The sequence below is a fragment of the Siniperca chuatsi genome, linkage group LG7, assembly GCF_020085105.1.
Source record: "Siniperca chuatsi isolate FFG_IHB_CAS linkage group LG7, ASM2008510v1, whole genome shotgun sequence".
In the NCBI taxonomy this organism is placed as follows: domain Eukaryota; kingdom Metazoa; phylum Chordata; class Actinopteri; order Centrarchiformes; family Sinipercidae; genus Siniperca; species Siniperca chuatsi.
This window is the reverse complement of record NC_058048.1, coordinates 29,944,503-29,968,957: the sequence shown is the minus strand read 5'-3', so window position 1 is coordinate 29,968,957 and position 24,455 is coordinate 29,944,503. Positions and strand designations below refer to the sequence as shown.

General features: G+C 39.8%; 1 protein-coding gene across 14 annotated transcripts in view; it reads right to left on the bottom strand.

Annotated features, from left to right (window-relative positions):
• si:cabz01090165.1 (uncharacterized protein LOC100333421 homolog) overlaps positions 1-24,455 on the bottom strand; it is a 359,346-nt gene that overhangs the window by 105,939 nt on the left and 228,952 nt on the right. For 13 of the 14 annotated variants that reach the window (XM_044202660.1, XM_044202653.1, XM_044202661.1 and 10 more), the window contains one exon: positions 11,838-11,930. The exons of the other annotated variant lie outside the window; for it this stretch is intronic. The gene's annotated coding sequence lies outside the window, so the exon portion shown is untranslated. The remainder of the gene's footprint in view (positions 1-11,837; positions 11,931-24,455) is intronic. 14 annotated transcript variants of the gene reach the window in all.

Here is a 24,455-nt window from a genome sequence, read left to right as displayed (position 1 = left end):
AGGAGTCCATTTTTTCCCAGAATACCTTGTGATCATCATTTTCTGTGCATAACCAATCATGTCAAGTAATGCATAAATAAATACTGTTATATTTAGAGCATGACTTGATTTTGAAATTGACTTATTGGCATTCCTCTGCGTAAATAATTCATTTTGTAGTCTATCAAATTTTATGTATGATGAGAGGGAGAGGTTCATGTTCCATAAGAAATACAAACTGAGGCATTTTATAGTGTATGCAAATTTGCTGAGATGTTTCATTATTTGCTAACATTGTCACAGCTCTGAGAAAAAATATATACCTATATTAGCAGTGAGATATTCTAGCACAATGTGACAAACTAAATATGATCTATTTCCACACATTTATGCATAAAACTACGCATCTACATTGAGGATGCTTGGTTAATACATGGCAAAGACTCCAAAATAAGCAATAACAGAGACAGATATAAAATAATTGACAAGTGACTGACAGCAGCCTCTCCAGTCTGCTACAAGGACAGCTGGTGATGCTGAGACCGAGACAATTCTGATAACAGGAAATTGTCTTGAGGTTAGGCTTAGACTTAGACCTCAGACTCGAATTCTACAGCTCTGCCTGAGATACAGTGACACAAAAAACGTAACTTATGTATGTATGTATTATATGTATTGACGTTATTTTCCCTACACACTGTCTTTTAACTTCACTATACGTGGAGGTGCACAGCTATGCAGCACGCTAAACACACTTCCAATAAAGGTTGAAGACAGCTGATTGTCTCAGATTTTTACTGGAAGCAATTGTGAAACTGTGAAAATGGTATTGGACAACAAATTCAAAGATAGTAATTACAAATCGGAAAACGACGAAATTCCATAAACAAGAGTTAGACCAAAGGTATTGGAAAAAAAGAGTCAGTGCAGTAACAAGAAAGCTGGTTTCTCAAAAGTGTAGACCAGCTGTCAGATTAGTTACATTGTGCTTCATGTCAGGAAGAAACAAAGCATCACCCCTTAAAGGTCAACATTAAGTTCTCACAAGAAGCAAACACAGTAATTAATCTTGGAAACATACACACAACATCCACAAGAGTAAAAGTAGAAAGAGTTCAATTCACAACAGTTATCCCACCAGTAGCTTAATTCAACAGTTACGTAGAATGCTGCATCACAAGCAGACAACTAGTATAGTGGCTAGCTTGGTTAGCAGAAAGTGACAGAAAAGCTAAATTCTACAAAATCACAAAACAGCCGAACCAAAGGAAGCAACAGCTTAGCTGTTCTATAATCAATCCAAACATGTATCACCTTTAATATTTAACGTGTAGCATTAATATTTAACCCCCACCTTTTTCACGAGTGGATCAGAAGTTGAGTTGCTTTTGTATGGGTCAATATTATGGACATTAAATATAGGCTGAATTAGCCACAGCACGTCCAACTGATTGGTTTGCTTGTGAATGCATCATGCATTATTTTAACAGTAAAATCCCGTCAGCAGCAGTTTGACCAGCACAGACACACAGACAGGCTGGCTGTAAGTGCACGAGCTGATTAAAACATAAATACACAGCATTGTTTGATTTGCAAACTTGTGCCTTATAGATGATGAGCAAAGACACAAACTATGGTCCTTTAAAGGGACAAGAGAAGGAAAAACAGAGATGAACGATAAGATGAAGAATGAGGAAATGTGTAAAGAAGACATGAGAACAGAAAAAGAACGAGAAAGGAGAAGAAAAGACAAAAGATGAGATGAAGGAGAAGAAAGAGAATGAAAAGAGAAGTGAGTACAGAAAAATGGAACAGAGGAGACGGAGAAGTAGAAAGAAAACAATAGAAGAGAGGAAGAAAGAAAATAAGAAGACACAGAGATAAAAATAGGGTGTGTGCAGTGAGCTGTCAGTTATGGAAGTGTAGTTCAGCTGGATACATCAGTCCAGGTGTTGTTACTGGCCTGGAGCAACCAGCATGCACCTCTCTCTCTCTGTGTTTGCTTGTGCTGACTGAGAGGAAAAGTTCTCAGTTAAACAACAATGAGGAAGCCCAGAGGGGCTAACCTTCCACTGACGGATTAACACACAACATCAACAACAAAGGCATGCTGGCACACACATAGATTTAGAAAAAATATGCACACACACACACACACACATACACGCATGGACCTCCTCCTGTCTCCTTCACCTCCAGCCTATCGTCAAACAAATCATGAAGTACTTTAGGAGGACACAAAGGGGCTTTAATGGAGAGAGAGGGAGTCTTTGCTGGTCTTTGCTTTAATGCCAATTGTGAAAAGTTCCACAGTTCGGAAAGAGACCCATTTCAAAGCCCATCCCTTCCACTAAAGATGGATGTATTGTTCTGCTTTAAGAGGTGACTGTGCACAAACAAAGCCTCTGCATACAGCCACTGTAGGCTAGGTCTTCAAATATGTAACTACACGATGAGACTATGCCGGCTACGACACATCAACAGAAGTATGTGGATACTCAAACATTACACCTATATGTGATAGTAGAACATGTGATTCCAAAACCACGGGCACTAATTTTTGGCTGATCTGGTCTGCTCACAGTCGGTGTTAAAGTTCATCCCAAAGCTGTTGGATGGGGTTGAGGTCAGGGCTCTGTGCAGGCCAGTCAAGTTCTTCCACACCAAACTGGGAAAACCATTTCTTCACGAACTTGGCTTTGTGCACGAGGACATTGTCATGTAAAAACAGGAAAGGGCCAAACACAAACTGTTGCCACAAAGTTGAAAGCACTCTTTTGTCTAAAATATCATTGTGTGCTGTAGCATTAAGATTTCCCTTCATTGGAACTAAGAGGGCCTTACCCAAACCAGGGAGAACTGAGCCAAACCAGAAGTAAGTGAACGGATGAAACTATATATATATATAGATATAAACTGCATCGATCAATAATCTCATAAACAGGCTCTGGCAAAACTGAGCTCACTTGTCAGTATTTAGTACTAGGAACCAGTAAACTAAATACAGGGATCACTGAAATGTTTTCAGTTACATATTTATCTCACACATTCTGTTATTTGTATAAAGCCACCACGGAAAGACATTGTAAGACAAATGTAACAAGTGCTCATGTGAAAAGATTGGATGGATTGCTTCTCCTTTCCCAACAGTGTGCTGTTTTTGGAGTAAGTTAGCATTGATGGGTGTTTAACCCTTAACAAGCCGGAACGCTTCATTTTTTTTTGTTTGTGAGTGTGCTGTGAACGGTGACTTTCATAATGTTCTCAAAGGAGCTGCTGCAAAAAGGAAGAGAGCATTTGTCAGCCAACACAGACTCGTTAAAGGCAGAGCTGTCCAATCATGAAAGATGCGGTGTGTAAGTGTGTAACTAAACCCTGCAGCTCAGACAGAGTGGCGAGACGTTTCTCTCTGGAGAGACACCGGATTCTGTCACTGCTCACTTAGGTAACGCACACAAGGTCAGGAGGACATTAATCAGCAGAAAAAGGCTGAAAAACAAGAGAAACACAAAAATGGTGGGATTTGCATCTACATTAAAAGGAAGTATAATGACTGAGGGAAGTGTGTTCTTGCTATTGTGGGCAGCAGAGAATGTCATTCAGCTGGAAGCTTGGAATTGAAATCTCAATAACAGCAACAGTTGCTCTGCGAAAGTGTCCTTGGGCAAGACACTGAGGATAACTAAGGCAGCAATGTAACAGCAGTTTTTCTACTTGATTTGCTAAAAGTTACAATCTAATTTCATTCAGAATCTGCTGCTCATAAAAAGAAACGCACACCAAATGTGGTGTAAACAAGCCTCGTAAAGACAGTCCTCTACCACTAACTGCAAGCACAAACTTTATGTCCAGAGTTTAAGGCTACTCCATCAAGGCTGCTGTCCTGCTTACCAAAAACTTCTTATTTGTGTCATTCATTTGCTGAGGATGATGCCTCTTGTAGAAAAGACATTCATCTTTATTCAGCCAACACTCTGCATGGCACCTTTCAAAGTTGTAATACGTTAGTACAATGGATGCATTCCCAAACCACTACAGTATAAAGCAGGGTTGTAAGGATACACTCAGCTCACCATTTGGTACAACACACAGTAAGAGATGCAGGATTTGCTGTTCAATACTCTTATGATTCTTATAGAGCAAACTAACAGCAGAAATGTATAATTTACTCCAAAATATGCAAAAGTTGTGTCTTCAAGATTCACGTTTCTTGCTTTTAAGAACTGTTACTTCTTATAGGCAAAATGCAAATGAATCTATTACACTGAAAACTAGCCTTTTCTTTAGAAACTGCTCTTTATCTACAAAAAACTAAACTGAATAATAAGAAAAAGGATAAAGAGCTACACACAAACTGATTTTAGATTTTTGTAGTAGGGAAATGGAATTTGTTATGGCCATACTGTAAGCCTGTCAATATTTCAAGTGTTAATGGATGACATGCAACTGCTGGATATGACATTTATTGAATGCAAACAATAATTAGTATCTTTTGGGGGTTAATCCATCAGATTTTTCACATTTTTGTGTCATAATATTTTGTGCCAAAATATACTGATACCCCCTCTACTGTATATAGTGAAAATAACAAGATTTAAACACAAGTTATACCCTTTCACAGTTAATATATTTATCCATGAGAGGGCCCAAAGACTTGTTGTTTTTTGACAAATACCGTCTGGGAGCTTTCACTCACTGCTCGCAGTTATTCCAGAGCACGGCTGTCTGATTTGTTCATTTTGGAGACGTAGCGAGCGCTGTTCAGCAGCTGAACTCTGACCGAGCTGTGGAGAGGGACAGACAACACACTACAGGGTGTAATACAGGATCAAAGAAGAAAGAAAATAAGAATCTTTCTTGAAAATCACAAAAACAAATGAAAGCTTTGTAAACTTATCAAGAGTTTAGAAAACTTCCTTGTAAATGTTAGCATAGGTTTTGAACAGGTTTCATGACTGTTGGGCTCTGTTAGACATACGAAGGCCACATGTATCTCCATTTTAAGTGAAAACAGGAAAGCTATCAGGGAAAATCAGGCTATTGACAGCCCTTTACAACCACAGGAGCTTTTCCTGGAACCTTTTCAGGAACTCAGCAACTTTACCAACATTTGACCAGAGGAACTAGGGTTTCGATTTTGTTCCTGGCCTCCAAGAAGTCCCTTCTCTGGATGCAGTACTTTCTGATGCTGCTACAACCTGTGTACAGCATTCATTTGCACAGTAAGCCAGAACCGGTGGACAGCAGTTTTTGACAAGTCCTCAAACCTAAATGACACAATAGTAGTTTAGGTATGCATCATTTGTCAGTGTCTTTAAAGATGACGTGTGTTTTCTGATCTACCACCTTTAAGGTTATGGTCTGGCTTAGTTTAGATAACTAAAACTATTTGGTTAAGGAAAGATTGTCATCATAATTAAAAAACTCAGTCATTACTTTGCAGACGGATGTACTGTTTTTTGGCGTCTCTCTCTCCACCTCTGCACGTCTCCTTTCCAAACATCAAGTCAAACATCAGTCAGCCAGCAGGAAAGTACAAAGAACAACATGATGACTCTTGTGTTTTTGTGTTGTCACACGATAATTGTGCCTGAAACAAAGCCGTTGCTTTTATTACCGGCCTAATTTACTTAATCCCCATGGTTCTTCAGATGCAGTGGAAATGCAAACATGACTGGGGGAAAGGTAGTTTTTGTTCATGATTTAGTTTCTGAGTTTAATTCCTGGGACTTTAATCTGGTGGCCAATCACATCTCAAACTCCACATCTGTCTTTAGTCTGATCCGGTTCATCTCCCCACCCTCTGCATGGCAGAAGTGAGAAGAATGTGTTGAGAAGTGTAGAGTGAAAATAAGCACTGCTGCTACATCTCCATCTCTGCAGACGACTGTTTCTCAACAGATGAATGTGCTGTGAAGATATGGAGACGGAGAATACTTTGAGCAAAGGAGGAAACACATCTTGATAATAAATAGTTTCACTGCTCTATTGTTCTTCCAAGAGCCATGAAATCAAAACCTAGAGAATATAATACCTGCACTAATAACAGACTTCACAAATTTATTGTCTTCATTGCGTTTATTAAATCCTCCTTTATTTTTCTACCGCTTCTCCCTCTCTCTCTCTCCTCTATTCATTCATTTATTCTTCCCCTGTGGTTTCTGTTCTAAGCGAGTGGAGATGATTGTTTTCTATGCGCTTTAGGTCTCTGAGCGTTGGTTCCCATTAGCAGCCAGCTAAAATCTGTCACAGAGTGAGAGGCTTTTGTTCAGCGCGCCTGCTCCTCGCTATTGTTCAACACGAGGACTCCTATTAGCAAGCAAAACCCTCTAAAGCTTTGCGGCAAAGAGGCTTCTCTAATGTGGCTACATGATGTTGGAAAGAATAAATCTGAATAGAATCAAAATGAGGAGAACAGAGAATACAAAAGAATACAAAATATATGTATCACACAGAGATACGAGACAATTTGGTTCACTGAGTTATTCCTGGAGCAACCATTGGTTTTCTCAACCTCTGCAGATGAAATGACAAAATGCTCAAATCATCACTAATCAACATGTTTTAAAAGCAAAGAAAAGAAGCTTTTTATAGAGAAATATTGAAACTTTTCCAACTTGTATACCAGCGCAACAAGACTAAGAACTATTTTGGTATTTCAGAGGCTCATAGTTTGTACTGTTTCATCAAGTTTGTACTACTTCATTGCGTGGTATGGAATCCCATAGTCCCAACAGTCACAGGTGAATGACTTCTTTCCAGTCTATATTTTGCACTTCTTGAAGGTTGGGGACAAAATTATCCTGAACATAGCTGCATATATGAGAACTAAAGTTTGATTAATGCTGCTTTTAATTGTTTTTTGGCTACTTGGGGGCAGAAAACCCCCAAATCTAAATATCAAGTTGTTAGAAGGAACGGTGTCTCCATCCCTTATGTATCTGGACTGTCTGAAAAACTACAAAGGATCTTTAGAAAGCATGATGTTCCTGTTTTCTTTAAACCAGGCAACACTTTAAGACAGAAACTCGTTCACCCTAAGGACAAGTTACCCACACAGAAACAGAGCAATGTAGTCTACTCCATTCAGTGCAGTGAGGAAAACTGCAAAGAGCGGTACATAGGTGAGACCAAACAGCCACTTCACAAAAGACTTTATCAGCACAGACGACACGCTAACTGAGGATTACAGAGTGCCGTGCATTTGCATCTAAAAGCTACAAACCACACATTTGAAGACAGCGAGGTGGAGATTCTAAGTAGAGAGAAGAGTTGGTTTGAACGGGGCGTCAAGGAAGCCATTTTTGTGAAAAAAGAAAACCCCTCTTTGAGCAGAAATGGTGGTCTGAGATTTAATCTGCCCAAAGTCTATCAGAGTGTATTATCACCTTGGTCACGCCAATCACATGCTAATCAGGTACTTAACAGTGATGAAGTAGATGCAGCCAGAAAACAATAGGCCTGATTACTGATTACTGGGCCATCTTGGAAACCATTAGGTCAGTTTCAGGTGAAACTAGCTATTAACAGATACTCAGGCAGATTCCTTCCTAAGGGCAGGGTTTATGTAACACAGAGTAGCTTAAATTTCTAGTTCCCGTCCCATTTTTTCACAATTGAGAATGACTTCCGGATGGGAGCCGAAACATCTTGATTCTGAAAACAGTGTCCAGATGACTACGACTGAAACCTTTTCTACGATAGAACACTCCTGGACGAATGAGGGACTACACCATCAAGTTGTTATGGTCAGCATGTTAGCAGCTGCTCACTTACAGATCCAACAGACCCAGAGATGCACGACCATCCCCTTGGAGATGTGTCTGTGTCCACCTGATGAATTTAAGTCCAATATTCACTCTCCTTTAGCTCTGGTTTGGCTCTTTAGCTGATATACAGTATGTTCCACTTTCCTGTGTCTGTCTGCTGTTTGGTGCCTGTAGTGTACAGTGGGTTCATCAGAGCTTACAGTAATTATGCTGTAAATCAAAACTATGAGCTGAAAGAAGCTACAAAGTTCCGCAGAGCTGGTTTATTATTTTTTTAGCAAGATCACCATTGTAAGCTAAATTATTTGTTATTGTTAACATTGCACATAGTAATTTGATTTACTGTAAATTTAAATGTAATAAAAATAAGGTGAGGCGATTAAAACCAAGGCAAATAAACACACCTACACTTTTCACATTACTATCTACAATAAAGCAAGCAGAGACATTCCCATTACAGAAAATTTGCATGTTATTTCTCTCTGCCAATGTTTGGTATTTGAAAAGGTTTTGCTTCAATAAATGAAATGTGAAGTTTGACATGACAGCCACAACAACGACAGAAAAGTGTTCTTTTAATTTTGGACCCTCACAGGGATCCTCAACGATGACTGAGTGTGTATAGCTGTTGTGAAAGACTCTGCTCACAAACGGAAGATGCTTCTTTAACGCAGCTGAAAACCCATTCAGTCAGCAATGAGGAGGTTGATTTTGTTCTGTGAATTGAGCAATTGGCAGTCAAATTGCCGTTTGTGGATATTGTCTGAATGCGCTGCTCCTCTCTGGGGAGCAGACTCGGTCCTCCTGCATCCAAATTGTTTACCAACTGAAAAGCAATCACAGCGTTAAAAAATGAATCCTGTGCATGATGAAAGATGGAGAAATAAAATCCTTCCTAGAGATGATCAGCCAGAGAGAGAGATGGATGGAAAGATAGATGTGATTGTTATTCCCTGAAGATGAAAACACAGCTTTCCAAGCCTAATAACTTCCCTTCACAAGTTCTTTCTTAACAATTACAGCAGTCACTCACTTTAATCATTAAAGTATTCATCAAGGTTCCCCTAAAATCCTCTTAAAAGTAAAAAAAAAGATGGTTCCACTTTACTTGGATAGTCCGCCTACAGATAGATTATAGAGTATTTGTAACATTTCAACACCTTATTAGTTGAAATTCAACAATTCAACTGTGTCACAAATAAAGGTTTGGTTAGGTTTAGGCACAAAAAATATCTGTTAGGGTGTTCATGAATTGTCACATTTACTCTATTGATAATCTGTTAAACATCTACAGAAAACAGTGAAACAGTTGAAATGTTACAAATGTTCTATAATCTATCTGCAGGCGGACTATCCAAGTAAAGTGTTGCCAAAAAATGAGCTTTTTATAGTGACTCTTCTCATCTCTCTCTCTCTCTCTCTCTCTCTCTCTCTCTCTCTCTCTCTCTCTCTCTCTCTCTCTCTCTCTCTCTCTCTCTCTCTCTCTCTCTCTCTCTATATATATATATATATATATATATATATATATATATATATATATATATATATATATATATATATAGATATGTTAACATAGCTCTCCAAGGCTGTTTCCTTTAGCATTTTCATTTAGGTTTCATTTAAGTTTCTGAAAGTTATCATTATGTCCTTTTTAAAGAAACGATACACCAGCAACAAATGAGGCAAGAAGTCTTTACACTCCCATCCCTGTTCACATCCAAAAGCCCATAAATGCTATTAGCCTCTGATGGAACCACCCAACACTGTCAGAAGCGATCCACTGTTAGTTTTCATTGCCTATTAAACCATTGTTATTGCTTTTCAGCTGCTGCTGATAGTCACAGTGTCCTCATGTCTGCTTTAAGTGTAACATCCCGTTAAATCTTGTCATTGTGTTTCCTGTTTTGTTTTGAAATATTAACTCTCCTGTCGTTTCAGTTCCTGCCTTCGTGTTACCTGTGCCCTATTATCTGCCCTTGGACCCTCCCTCAGCAAACCCCTTATATACCTCCCTGTGCTCTCTGCTCTTTGCCAGATTGTCTTTGCTCTACCCCGTGTGTTCATCAGCCTCCAGCGTTCTAGTGTTTATATGTTCGGTTTTTGGACTTTACCTTGATTTCTGGATAATTGGGTTATTGCCTGCTCCCTGTCTGATTTGTTTGCCTGCCTTGGACTGACTTCCCGTGTCTGACGCCTGCCTTCAGTAAAGACTGCCTTTTTTTTTAACTTTACACTGCGTGCCTTTCTCTGCATCTCAGTCTCTGCTTTTCCAGAAATGTTACATTAAGAGGCAGCAGAAATGTCTTTGATACGCTTGGCTGGCGAACAGATCGACTCCTTGCTCATCAGGAGGCTAATATGTACCAATACACAGGCCCACATTAGATACACACACAGAACAGAGACAAAGCAATGGACATGCAGGCATAAGGACACCCACAGACTCACATTTATGTATCATACACACTTGTATATGGAGCCCAGCAAAAGACACAAGTGAATCAAATCTGTTTCGAGGCCATGGTTATTACATCGAGGACAGGAGATGGTGCTTATCAACTGTATTACACAAGACACGTTACCATTTTGTGGTTTTGATACAGTTTCATAATTCAGATTCACCACTGTCCCTAACGTGTGCTGTTTTTGCTGCCTCAGCAAGTTTCAAACCAACTAGAATCAGTTGTCATTAATAGATGGATGTATTTGTCTGCACTGATTTCTTTAATTTACGTCTGAGTGGGCTATCTCAAAATGTGCTTGTAATACATGTGGGGCCCCTCGAAGTTGTTAATAATTGTCCCCTGCTCAAATTGACTTGCATAACCTTATGTGTCCCAACTGCAACCTGTCAACGCACTACACCACAGCTCTAATTAACAACTATACTTACTGTAAATCTTACTTACAGGTCTAAATGTAAATTGTAACCCATATATGTGGTGCTCTGAATTGTGCTAGAGCCAGAGTATATGTGTTTCCACCCAAATGAAATTCTGACCTTGTAAACTCTACTGCATGGGCTGCATTTTGAATACAGATCATATGGACCCTCATAACTGGTCCGGTCTTGGATTGGTGCATTACTGGATGTCTTTAATTTTTTGGATAATCTTAATCAGGTACATTTAATAGATTTGCTGATTAAAAAAAGGGTAAAAAAAAAGCTCAATCAAAGCATCATATACTAACACCACTGCCAGGAAATTGTTCATTAATATTAAGAAACAACTACATTAGTCAACAAGCTCTCTAGTGCCAAGTGTCAGAAACTGTCTGCCACTTATAACATACATGTTTAAGAACTATGTCCACATTTTTATGCAACTTGTGTTCAGCTCCATTTTTAGGAAGATACAAGAGTATAGTAGTATAATACACACACACACACACACACACACAGTACACATGCCTGTGACACCTTCTCTGTGGACTCTGTCAGTATGACTCTGCAAACACAAACACACAGACATTCACATCACACACACAGCTGTCTGTCTATTTGTGTGTTTACAGAGAGTGTGTGCGTGCATGTATTTGTATGTCCGACAGCAATAAAACCAGCACATGCACAACAAAGTTCACCACTAACCTGCTACTAACCTGTGGTAGGTTCAGTATGTGAGAACGCTGTGTGTGTGTGTGTGTGTGTGTTGGCTTTGTTAAAGATCAATTTCTAACTCTAGCAGATTCAATATTTATCAAATAGAGACGCAGGTGTCTGACTGCTGGATCTGAAATTGCCACAAATAGAGAGAGAGAGAGAGAGAGAGAGAGAGAGAGAGAGAGAGAGAGAGAGAGAGCTCTAAAGGTTAGCTGAGCCAAGAGACAGGATCCTATTTTTTCTCCTCAAACATTCTCCGTCACTTTTGTCACATCCATCAAAACCGTCTGTACAGACCTCTGATTCATCATTACCCTAAATAGGTTTTGCTTCAATTTTTCACCAAATCAGATCAAGTGCTGCAGGATGTCACTCATGATGGACATCACCGTTCAGTGAAAAAACTAAACAATAATGTCAGTCATATACTGGACACTGACGGGAAGAAAACAGCAGTAACTCTACTTGAAATGAAGGAAACTTACCTGATTCGGACGATTTCAATATTTCTTTATCGAGTGAGCCAATCTGGGCCAAGTCCAGCTGTGATGCGATGACTGGATTTGATCTGCAACAGCCTGAAAAAGAAGATGGATTTTTGAAGATGAAAGCAAACTCTCAGTCTGATATTGTTCCCCTCTTTGGTATAGAAACAAAGAAATTCAAGTTCCTCAAGTAAAATCTTCTTCAAAATATTCCAGGTGTCCACTATGGCACAGATGATAGTAAGTCAATTTCAAATGTTCATCTCTGACCACTCAGTGACAAGATAGAAGACAAAGGAAGAGAAAATTTGATAAGGACATATTACAGAATATTTGTTATTGTTCATACACTAAAAGGATCCCTCAAATTGTGTTTTTAAGGGTCTTGACAAACATACACTGAGGTAGGCTGTTTTACTTAAAGGTTCCATATTGTAGAAAGGGAGCTTCCCATGTCTTTTTTGATTACCAAAATCACAAAAAAATCAGTGCATAAAGTTATAAAAGTTGTGTGTTTTTGTACAGTAATCAGTGAGGCCCGGCCCCCAGAAACACTCCACTCCGGCGTTTTTCCAACCTAATTCTTGTCTCATCTGTGGTCTGATACAACAAACAGTAAATTCATCAAATTCAGTGCACCATATTGCTATTTTCCAAGCTAAGTTACTGTAGCTGTCACATGGGTGTATAAAGAACTCAAGTTACAGCGGCTCACAAGCCTCTCGGCAGGCTTCCTGGAAGCTGGCCAATCAGAAGAGAGTGGGCTTTTAGGGAGGGGGGGCTTAAATAAACAGGAGCTAAAACGGATGAACTGAGGGGCTGCATAACGGGCCAGTATAAGATATTAAGGATGTTTTTGAACTGTGAATTATGCAAAGCTACTCTAGTGGAATCTCAGAATAAAATAGAGCTGGAAATGAGCATAATGTGACCCCTTTAACAATAAACTTAATTTTCAAAGATGAAACTAAGTGTTTACCTCTAGATTTGATTGGAAATTTAATAAATATAAATTATAAATATAAATAAAAACAAATACAATAATGGATCGAACACTAATTCAAAAATAAAAGTATCAACAATATATAAAAATGCTGTCTGTATAATGCTTATTTACTGGATTTTCCTTTTGCACATTTGCCAACATACAGTAGCTTACATCAAGCAATACATCTGTGATGAGCCAATAATATAATTAAGTAATTTCAAAGCTTGAGATTTGGCTCATAGCTACAGCATCCCCACCAGGCACATGAGCGTAGCTTTTAAGTTTGTTGAGTCTGATCCAAAGTCCCAGACTCCCTCAGTGTCACCATGTGGGCAATAAAAAAAACTGTAACCGTACATCAGTGTGCTGTGATCGTGCACAACAGTAATACAGGCAGGACAGGACCTTCAATTCCCTGTGGGGACATGACTCGAATGTAGTCCAACAATGTGAGGCTGTTTGTTAGAATCATTCACCAAATGGTAAATTTCATGTAAACTCACAATTCATGTATTAAAAATGTAAAGAGATGAAACAAAAGTAAAATGAGATGTTAGGCTGACGTAAAGGAATTTACAAAAATAACTCTTAGGAGTGATGATGTTTGAACCTATTTCTGGAAACAACCCAAAATACCAGTATGTATGGGCACATAATACAAATAAAACATGACGCTCTTATGTGTTTTCAGAGACATTTTTAGATGAGGGACAGGAACCTGAGGGAGGATCTGTCAAAGCACAGAAGCCTGTAGAGTAAAGATTTATCTGTAATCCATCAGACTTTTTGTTTAGCAGTAACTCCTGTCTCCACCGCTGTCAGTCAAAACAAGGTCAGAGCTGCACAATAAATATACTGGACAGCTGGTTGCAGGGGTGAGCGGTAAGATGACTAAGGTTCAGACAACTTCACATGAAACATCTGAACGAAAACAACCTTATGCTTAAGTAGACAACAATAAGGGCTGTTTTATAGACCTGTCGTTTGTTCATATTCGCAAATGCAAACCATCATTTCATTTACAGTTGAATTAATGACATATCTTGTCAAATACGTATGCCAAATCAGCTTTATACTCTTCAAACTACCCATTGTAGCAAGACTGAATTCTTGTCATTTTCTTACATGGTATTTTTATGCTCATAGTATCGGCTGGTTCAACTGAAAGTGACATGACATGATTTTAGCATCCTCGGTGTTGGCTGCATGAAGCTAGGTGCTAAAGGTTTAGTTTTAGCTTAACTAAGTTTTCTGTTTGTAGTTTTTTTTTTTAAACCAGGTTGCATGAAAAGCTTTTACATGCAACACGCCAACTGTAAAACGTCACTTGTGAAAACAGTATCATTTCACAGGATGATCTACATTTTCATGATCATGTCCACTTTATCCCTGTTTACAATAAAGTGCAAAGGTAAGATTATGAATCAAGATTATGGGATCATGAATCTAAACCATATAGCTTCGATGAATTGCACAGAAAACAACTGAATTGAATCTGATTGGATTAGAGAGACAGAGGAACATCTAAAGTCCCGTGAAAGATTGAGATCTATTCAACCATCAAATCTGATCCTCTTCACCGTGTCTCGCTATCCGACATCTGAATCAAGCATCGTCCCTCGTCTTCATCTCAGCACAAAAACCAGCAACTCTGTGTGAATACAAGTAGAAGCCCCTCTGCTCTGCTCTCTCCCACAGTGCCGGTTACTGATATCGATGATGGCACACAGCGAGGATGTCAACGTTTCAGTTTTAAATGAGCAAGTCGGGACGGCCGAGTGTCAGCTCCAGAGGAAGCCCTTTGTACTGCAGAGGCCAATATGTCTGGTTAATGAGACTGTGGTTCAGACCCGGACAGCACGGCCTTATGGGAAGGATGCTGCTGCTCTGGTCTTATTAAGATGAGAGGAGAGATAAGTGGATGGGAGAGTCTGGCTTTGTTGACGGTCCAACCCCCTTCTGTCTGTAGTCTACTCTGCTGACATTCTGTTACATTCAGTTGTAAATGGGCTTTGGGAGGAGTTGTGTCTACAGTGGGAGATGGAGGTTTAGTTCTGTGCTTCTGATTGGTAATTGAACAATAACTGTACTTGTACTTCATCTTACTTTGTTTCTTTTTTTATTATTTTCATCTTCATTTTCATCAGCAAATGCAAAGTATTATCAGTGTTGACTTGTTATACCATTTTGCATTGCCATGCTTACTTCCTTAATACATTTCCTGTTGAAAGAGTTGCGGGATATCAACTTCCTGTAACAAATGGAATATCAGACAGTGTGATTTGATAGGAGGCGGACAGGGGAGGGGTTTTTCTTAAACATTATCGTATGGTACTGTCTTCTCCAAAAAAGCATTGACAGACAACTTAAAACTAACCCAAAGCCTGCAGTCTGTTCCATCTCCTGCTAATTTTTATTTGTTTAACAATGTTTAAACTTTAAGATTTTTGAAACTTTAACTAGCTTTCATAATACTAAACGTAAAAAAAATAAAACAATTATTACATGTCTTAATCCTTATGATGGGAGCAACACCAGAAAATGGGTGGATCACATTTTATCCTTCACATACAAGGACCTGTTGAGTATTTCAGTGTGGCAGTTTTGGTGCTGAAATATCTGACATATATCGGAATAGCTTCACAAATCTTTCTGTGTGATACACTGATCTATAACTGGCTCAACAACTTGAACAAGGAGTTTGTATAATTTCCAACACTGAGTTAGCAATGGCATTTTAATCCAAGTGTGTGCGCATGTGTCCTGTGATGAAAACGTTCCAGTGCGTTTATCTCTGCTGTTATTATGACCACAGCTCAGCCTCCAGCCCTCATTATACAAACCTTGGCATCTACCCACCAAACACAGCAGTGTGTGTGTGTGTAGGCTGTCATCTTTTCAGACCAGCTGTAGAGTCCAGAAGTCTCAGATTAAAGAGAGTCTCCACGCTCCACAGAGCTGCTCTCTCTCTGTCCAAATGAAACTCTCTCTCTCTTTGTTCTTCCCACTAACATTAAAATTACTGGATGCTAAAACTCTCCCTTGGAAGCCAGACTAATCAAACTACTGTGGGTTCTTTAGTAAAAGTAAATCACATCAATCTGATCTTGGGTACAATCCACGAGTGACTTTCTGATAAAATTTTGTTATTCATATTTTTTTGTAAATGCACTTTTTCTCTGACTTTAGTTTGTTTTTTCCTGCATTCCTGAATATTACTTTGGACAGCTGCTACACAACAGTTGTTTTTCACGAGGAAGCTTTGGGTTTACTGTTCAGCAGTCGGAGATTCATGGTATGGTGACTGTCTTGTAGCTGCAAAGCATTCTGGTCTAGTTTATGTAGTTTTGTAAAGCACTTTGCAACCTGTTCCTGAAATGTTCCAATATTATTGTCATTATCATAGAACTTGTCCTACATGAGATTTTATTGTTGGTGCAAAGTAGTAGCTCCACAAATATGCCTTTGGTTCAGAGAGACAGGCATCAAAAAAGACTGCTGCCAATGTTTTATGTTACTGAAACATTATTTGCTATCGCACTACACTGTAGCTGTTGGAAGTATTTAGATATAATGTGGAGGTTTTCATATTTTGGCTGATTATCAGTAAGAAAAAGAAAAAAATGAGCAATTAAGGGGAGGCAGCAACTTCTTTAGTGTTTAGCAATTGCAAATGAGTGTAAATATTGTAAAGTTAAATCTGGGAAAAAATGACTGCCTTTGAGTGAACGATTTCTCTGTGGTCAAAGAAGACGCCCTATTAGAGGTGGATGATGTGTCTGATCAAAATCTGATCTCAGTTCAGTTTGGCTTCATGGTTGGGCTAATATGTCTCTGTCCCTCCCTCAGAGAAAGTGACCAGTGGAATCTGTTCCTCCACCTCCTCGTTGAGAGCAGATTTCATTTCAAAGACCAGTAAGCTTTCTCTTTGTCATATTTAGACATACTTTCTTCCTCTCCACTCTGTTCCTCTCCTATTCTTCTGATCTGTCCATCCATGTCCTGTAACCCTCAGCAGTACTCCTCCAGAGGACAGAGGGAGGGAATAAAGAGGAGGAGGAGGAGGAGGAAGGTAGCCTGGAATACTCTAGAACCGCTCAGTTCATTTTCGATTTCCAAGGGGCGTTATCAACGGGCGCAGACCAAAATGCCTCTGGACGCAATTTGATAGATCTACAGCCAATCTGAGCAACGAAACGTGTGACGTAACTCTGAGAGACACATGCAAGTTAGGGTGTTTTCAAGCAGGAAAAAAAATGGCGGCCTGGTCACAAACCTTCTCAAATTACAGCTAAACAGTACACTAAAATGCAGACTGTTGTCACCTAAGGTAATTTTACTCAATAACTATGGAGCAAGCAATCAACTATCAATTAAGAAAAACAAAACATATACAATTGGGTAGGGGCATGGGGTAGAGAAAAACCTATTTTTAAGGCCTATTTAGACAAACCCAAAATAATTTAAATATTAACCATAAATGATATCAACAAACCCTGAACAAGATGAAAATATGATCAAAAGCCTTGACAATAGAAATGCTGATGCAGGAAGTAGTTTGCCCTTTATGTAGATAGGCATAAAGTAAGGGTTTGAGGTTTGAGGTTGATGAATGGCCTTGAAATGAGTCTGACTTTCATTTTTTATTAACTGTAACCATAATTTTCCCCTTACCTTAACCAAGTATTTAGTTGCCATAGTTTATTGGCAATAACACAATCTTTCCTTAACCTTAATCAGATTGTAGTTACCATGCGCAGACATTGTAAACTTTTAAAAACACTGTCACTGAACTTAATCCAGGGTTTTAAAGAATCGTCCAATATTGCTGTTCTTGTCTGGTGATAGGTTTGCCGTATTCTGTGTCATTACCTAAACATATCCCATTGTTCATTGAATGGTAAAACACAGAGCTTTTAACCTCAATCAGTTTTCATTTCCTGACTTTGAATTTTTTTGTGAGCTCAGAAGAGTCCGTTTTTAAGGCTACAATTCAATAACATTACATTCAAAATTACATTTGAAAATTATTAAAAGCAGGTACCTACTGTATGTGTCTGACTTCAGGTCATAATGGCTGCTAAAGTGTTAAATGTTATGGAAACGTTTTCAGATTTTGACGGAACCTCAATCACAAATTGGGAGGATTGGTTGCTTGTTTTCTGGCAGCCTAAACATCCCATTACACATTCAATAAAAATGTACGAATAGAAAGGTGCTGGCAGTGGTTTCAGACTGAGCAGACTAGACTATATATAAGCATGTATGCACTATATACAGAAGTGTACAGAATATGTATGGGATCACAGGATGGTAGTGTGTAAAATGACTCTGGTGGTGAGGGAGATGAAGAGGACAAAGGCAGAGCAGAGGACGAAGTGGTGGAAGTTGAAAAAGGAAGAATGTCGTGTAGTTTTCAAGGAGGAGCTGAGACAGACTCTGGGTGGTTAGGAAGTGCTCCCAGATGACTGGACCACTACAGCTAATGTGATCAGGGAGAAAGGTAGGAGGGTACTCGGTGTATCATCTGGAAAGAGGAAAATGGACAAGGAGACTTGGTGGTGGAACGAGGAAGTGCAGGAGTGCATACAGAGAAAGAGGTTAGCTAAGAAGAACTGGGACACTGAGATGACTGAAGAGAGTAGACAGGAGTACAGGGAGATGCAGCGTAAGGTGAAGGTAGAGGTGGCAAAGGCCAAACAAAGAGCATATGAGGACTTGTATGCTAGGTTGGACACTAAAGACGGAGAGGTGGATTTGTACAGGTTTGCCAGACAAAGAGATAGAGATGGGAAGGATGTGCAGCAGGTTAGGGTGATTAAAGATAAGGATGGAAATGTATTGACAGGTGCCAGGAGTGTGATGGGAAGGTGGAAGGAGTACTTTGAAGAGTTGATGAATGAGGAAAATGAAAGGGAACGAAGAGTAGAAGAGGTGACTGGTGTGGAGCAGGAAGTAGCAAAGACTAGCAAGAGTGAAGTGAGGAGGACGTTGAAGAGGATGAAGAGTGGAAAGGCAGTTGGTCCTGATGACATACCTGTGGAGGTATGGAAGTGTCTAGGAGAGGTGGCAGTAGAGTTTCTGACTAGTTTGTTTAACAAGATCTTGGAGAGTGACAGGATGCCCAAGGAATGGAGAAGAAGTGTACTGGTGCCATTTTTTAAGTACAAGGGAGATGTGCTGAGCTGTGGCAACTACAAAGGAATAAAGCTGATGAGCCATACAATGAAGTTGTGGGAAAGAGTAGTGGAAGCTAGGCTAAGGGCAGAGGTGAGCATTTGTGAGCAGCAATATGGTTTCATGCCTAGAAAGAGTACAAGAGATGCAGTATTTGCTTTGAGGATGCTGATGGAGAAGTACAGAGAAGGTCATAGGGAGTTGCATTGTGTCTTCGTAGATTTAGAGAAAGCGAGAAAGCGTATGACAGGGTGCCGAGAGAGGAGCTGTGGCATTGTATGAGGAAGTCTGGCGTGGCAGAGAAGTATGTTAGAGTGGTGCAGGACATGTATGAGAGCTATAAGACCGTGGTGAGGTGTGCTGTAGGTGTGACAGAGGAGTTCAAGGTGGAGGTGGGTTTGCATCAAGGATCGGCTCTGAGCCCCTTCTTGTTTGCTCTGGTGATGGACAGGCTGACAGATGAGGTTAGACAGGAATCTCCATGGACTATGATGTTTGCGGATGACATTGTGATTTGTAGTGAGAGCAGGGAGCAGGTGGAGGAAAATCTAGAGAGATGGAGGTCTGCTCTGGAAAACAGAGGAATGAAGCTTAGCCGCAGTAAGACAGAATACATGTGCGTCAATGAGAGAGACCCAGGTGGAACGGTGAGGTTACAGGGAGCAGAGGTGAAGAAGGTGCAGGACTTTAAGTACTTAGGGTCAACGGTTCAGAGCAATGGAGACTGTGGAAAAGAGGTGAAGAGGCGAGTGCAAGCAGGTTGGAACGGGTGGAGAAAAGCGTCAGGTGTGTTGTGTGATAAAAGAGTATCAGCAAGAATGAAAGGAAAGGTGTTCAAGACGGTGGTGAGACCAGCGATGTTGTACAGCTTAGAGACAGTGGCACTGAAGAAAAGACAAGAGGCAGAGCTGGAGGCAGCAGAGCTTAAGATGTTGAGGTTCTCTTTGGGAGGGACGAGGATGGACAGGATCAGGAACGAGGACATCAGAGGGACAGCTCATGTTAGATGTTTCGGAGATAAAGTCAGAGAGGCCAGATTGAGGTGGTTTGGACATGTTCAGAGGAGAGACTGTGAATATATTGGTAGAAGGATGCTGAGGTTGGAGCTGCCAGGCAGGAGGTCTAGAGGAAGACCAAAGAGGAGATTTATGGATGTAGTGAGAGAGGACATTAAGTTAATTGGTGTGAGTGAAGAGGATGCAGAGGACAGGGTTAGATGGAGGCACATGATTCGCTGTGGCGACCCCTGAAAGGGAACAGGCGAAAGGAAAAGAAGAAGACAGAATATGTATGGGATACAAAAAATCCAGGCATGAAAAAGATCCTCTCATTATTTTTTCAGCCAAACAGAGCTTTGGAGCAGAATAAGACTCCAAATGATATCTGTTCTCCTGCCAAAGCTGCTGCTGCAGGTCAAATGACCAGCGACAGCCAGTTGACCAGTGGATTTCCCCCACCCTGGTCATTAGTGAGCGGTTTTACCAGGCTGCAGCCAGGTTTGGGATTTCAACAAGATATCACCCTCAGTTCAGATTTGGACAGTTTGTTGAGTTCAAAATCATCCTTCATAAAAGGTCACACATTACATCTAAGGAGGCAGAGAAGAGAGTAGGGAGTGCGGAAATGATTTCTGTTTCTTTGTATTTTAGTGGTTGTTGTTGTAGGATAAGCAAACAGTGGTGAGATTGACAAATATCCTAAAGTTATGAATAAAACATGTGAAAGAGGTGAATGCACAAAAATAGTCTGTCACCTGTCAAAAGCAGGGATGGTAGAAAGGGAGACTGGTGGGACAGGAGGGCGAAAGGTGAAGGGGAAGAAAGGAGGGAGGGCAAGGAGAAATAGACAAAGAAAAGATGTGAGTGTGAGGGAGAAATGGGACTAACAGAATAGGATACTGATGGACAGATAAATGGGTGTGGACAAATGATGAATAGATAATTGAGTGGATGGATGGATAGATAGCTAGACTGATGGATCAATGTATGGATGGATGGATGGATGGATGGATGGATAGATGGATTGATGGATGGGTGATTAGATGATTGACAGATAGATGATAGATGAATTCATGGATGGATGGATTGACAGATGATGAATGGATGGAGGGAAGAATAGGTGGATACATGAATGATGGGGTGGATGGATGGATGATTGTGTGGACGGATGCATGGTTAGACTGATGATGGATGGATGGACGGATGGTGGAGTGATAATTGCATGGATGATGGATTGATGGATGGATGTGTGATTATATGGGTGGAGAGATGGACAGATGATGGATTAATAGATGGATGTGTGATTATATGGGTGGAGAGATGGACAGATGATGGATTAATAGATGGATGTGTGATTATATGGGTGGAGAGATGGACAGATGATAAAGGGATGATAGACTGATGGATTAATGGTTGAACTGATGGATGGATGGATGGATGGATGATAGACTTTCTCTCTGTCATTTCCTCCTTCTCTGATTAAACAAACATCTGACGTGTACACAGATGGAATGAAGAAACAAGAAAAACTTTGGAATAAAGAGCTCTCCTCAATGAAATGGCTCTGATTCTATTAATAACCATCTTCTATCAGTCCAACTGAGTCACTAATCCTCTCTGTTCTCAGCTCCTCTGATTAACACAGGGACACACACACACAGCAGCAACACACTCAGTTTGACACATTTACATGTGCTGTTCCTGGTCTTAAAACACACACACACACACACACACACACACACACACACACACACTGTCTTTGAATTGGGAAGAGGCCCATATGTGCTTGTATTAATAGGTGGCACTATTAGAGCTTTGTTCTGCATTTGTGAACAACTGACTCTCCGTGCATCATCCTTGTTTTAAAAATTATATTTCTATATCATTGAAATGGCACGTTGATTTCCTTCAGACTGACAACACTCCATTTTCAACATTGGGTGTTAAAATACTAGATATCAATCGAGCACATAAATAATACCATTTAATACCATTTTATCTTGCTGTTTTTATCTTATCTTATATATTTCCATATATGTAATACCTCCTTATCTTATATGTTGTTACATCAGAGAAACAGTGCCTCCAATGCACGTGTAACATATATTTTGTCATGAATGATTGCCTATTTTTTCTTACTTACTTGCTATTATTTTGCAGCACATTAAGGCTACGCCTGTTGTATGAAATACACTTGACTTGACTAGATGTAAAAATAAAACATGCACACATTTTGACCAAGATCCATTCCTTTATCCCAATAAATGTAATTTTAGTCAGCAAGATTTCTTCCATATCAAGTAGCTGATTCTATAACTCAGGGTAGGAGTGAAAATCTGTTATTGTGATTTGGGAAAACTGAGCCTTTACATAAATATTATTATGTATTATAATATTATTCTATTATTGTTAGTAGTAGTAGTAGTAGTAGTAGTAATGAGTAGAGTGCATTGTGACTTGCGTAGTCTGCCTTGAACATCATCAGCTCAACTCCATTCATGCGTATTTTTACAAATATAATCACAGCACATATGTGAACGAAGTGGCACAGTGTTGGAGGGATACAGACAGATGAACTGAGGTTGTATCTGTAGAGAGGAGGAGTGGAGGAAGAGGGGGAGTGAGGGAGAGGAGGAAACATGAGGAGGGGGGGAAGGATGGATGGATGGACTGAGTGAGTAGGTGGAGGGTTGTTTAATCCAGAGAGAGAAGTAGAGATTCAGCAGGGATCCGACAGAAGGGCCAGAGCCATCCTGCCAGCAATCTCTCTCTCTCTCACACACACACACACACACACACACACACACACACACACACACACACAGACTTTAAACAATGCTGAAAACACTCCTGATTATATGAAAATATACACTACACACCTGAGATGTATCATGTCATGTATTTTTGTGTGTATGAATGTATGTAGGCAAACCGATGCGTGCAAGTTTGTCTGTGTATATTTGTGTGTGTGTGTGTGTGTGTGTGTGTGTGTTGGCAGAGGCTGGAGGCTGGAGGCTGGCAGATGGTCAGAGCTGAGTCTCTCTCCCCTGTAGGTCCCTCAGCCCTCTCTCTCACTCTCCCGCCCGCCCCCCTCCCTACAGCTCCACCTCCAGGGGCTACCCACCCGCGTTAAGCTCCACCTGAACATCTCCCGGCTGGGCACAGAGCTCCACCACCTTCTCCTTGCCTGGAGCTAAACTTGCTGAACGTTCTTGGATAAAAATCTCACACTTTCCTGTTATTTTTTTTCCATTTCATTTGTACATGGATTGAAGGTTAATGCTGTCTTTTAAACAGTGATGGTGTTTCATGGCTCTGGGAGCAGCCAAACATTTTCAAATATCCATGGGCATCATTTTCTATTTTCTTTGATTCCTGGTAGATTTGATTCCCGACATAGACCTAAAATTGAATTTTCACTGCTGAGCTCAGAGCTATCAGGGGCTCAGTACCGTGTTTAAGGATATTCAGCTGTTTATTACAGAGAGCTTTTTATTAGAATTACATCCATAGACTTCTGGTTGTAATAATTATTATTTGTTTTAAATTGTAAAATAATGGAAAACCATAACAAAAAGGTACTTTAACCTCACTTTTACTCTTATTTTTACCTTATGATAAATATCTCTCAATTTGTATTATTTTATGTATTTTAGTTGTATTAAAAATGTGTATTTAAAAAACAACCATCTAAGTTAATTCATCTTGTTTACACTGGACTGGAAAAGAAGCAAGGACTTTTTTGATGAGCAAAGCATTTTGGCCAAATTAAAGTGACTCAGTTAGCCCTAGGCTTACTGCTTAGCCTTTAACAGTAAAAAAATAAATATTAGAAAATGCTGTGTAAGTGGAAATGCACTGTCACGCCCGGGTGATTTAATGTTTTACCTAAAATTGAAGGATTACATGGCAGCAGGTTCCATGTGTGTTGGCCAGATGAAACAGTGAAGTCACACACTAAAGTTGCTTAAAATAAAATGACAATCAATGAATAAATGAACATTTTAGTTCTAACGAAAGAGTCGAAAATCACTACTGTTTACAAGTACTGATCTGAAATGTGTGGTCAGATTCTTAGGCCCATTTCCTTCACTGATCAGATGTTGCCTGATTCATTTTTTTATTTATTTTATTAAATGATCATGGTATTCTAAATTATAGGTGTGCTGCTGTTTCTGTTAAGACATCAAACACTGAGGCACTGAGGTGATGTGGTGCACTTGAGACATTTGGCCAATTTGGTAAACTATATCATTGATGTAAAGACAGATGCAAAGTATTCAGAAAAGACAGCACTATGGTAGTGATACCAAAACTCAAGGTATTGCACTGACATATTAATGGTGATACATAACATAATTACGTACATTTGTTTGCAGGTCGTGTATGTTGTTTCTTCCATCCTTCTTATGTCACACAGGTAGAGAACAGCTCTAACACTTCTTAAAGGTTTTA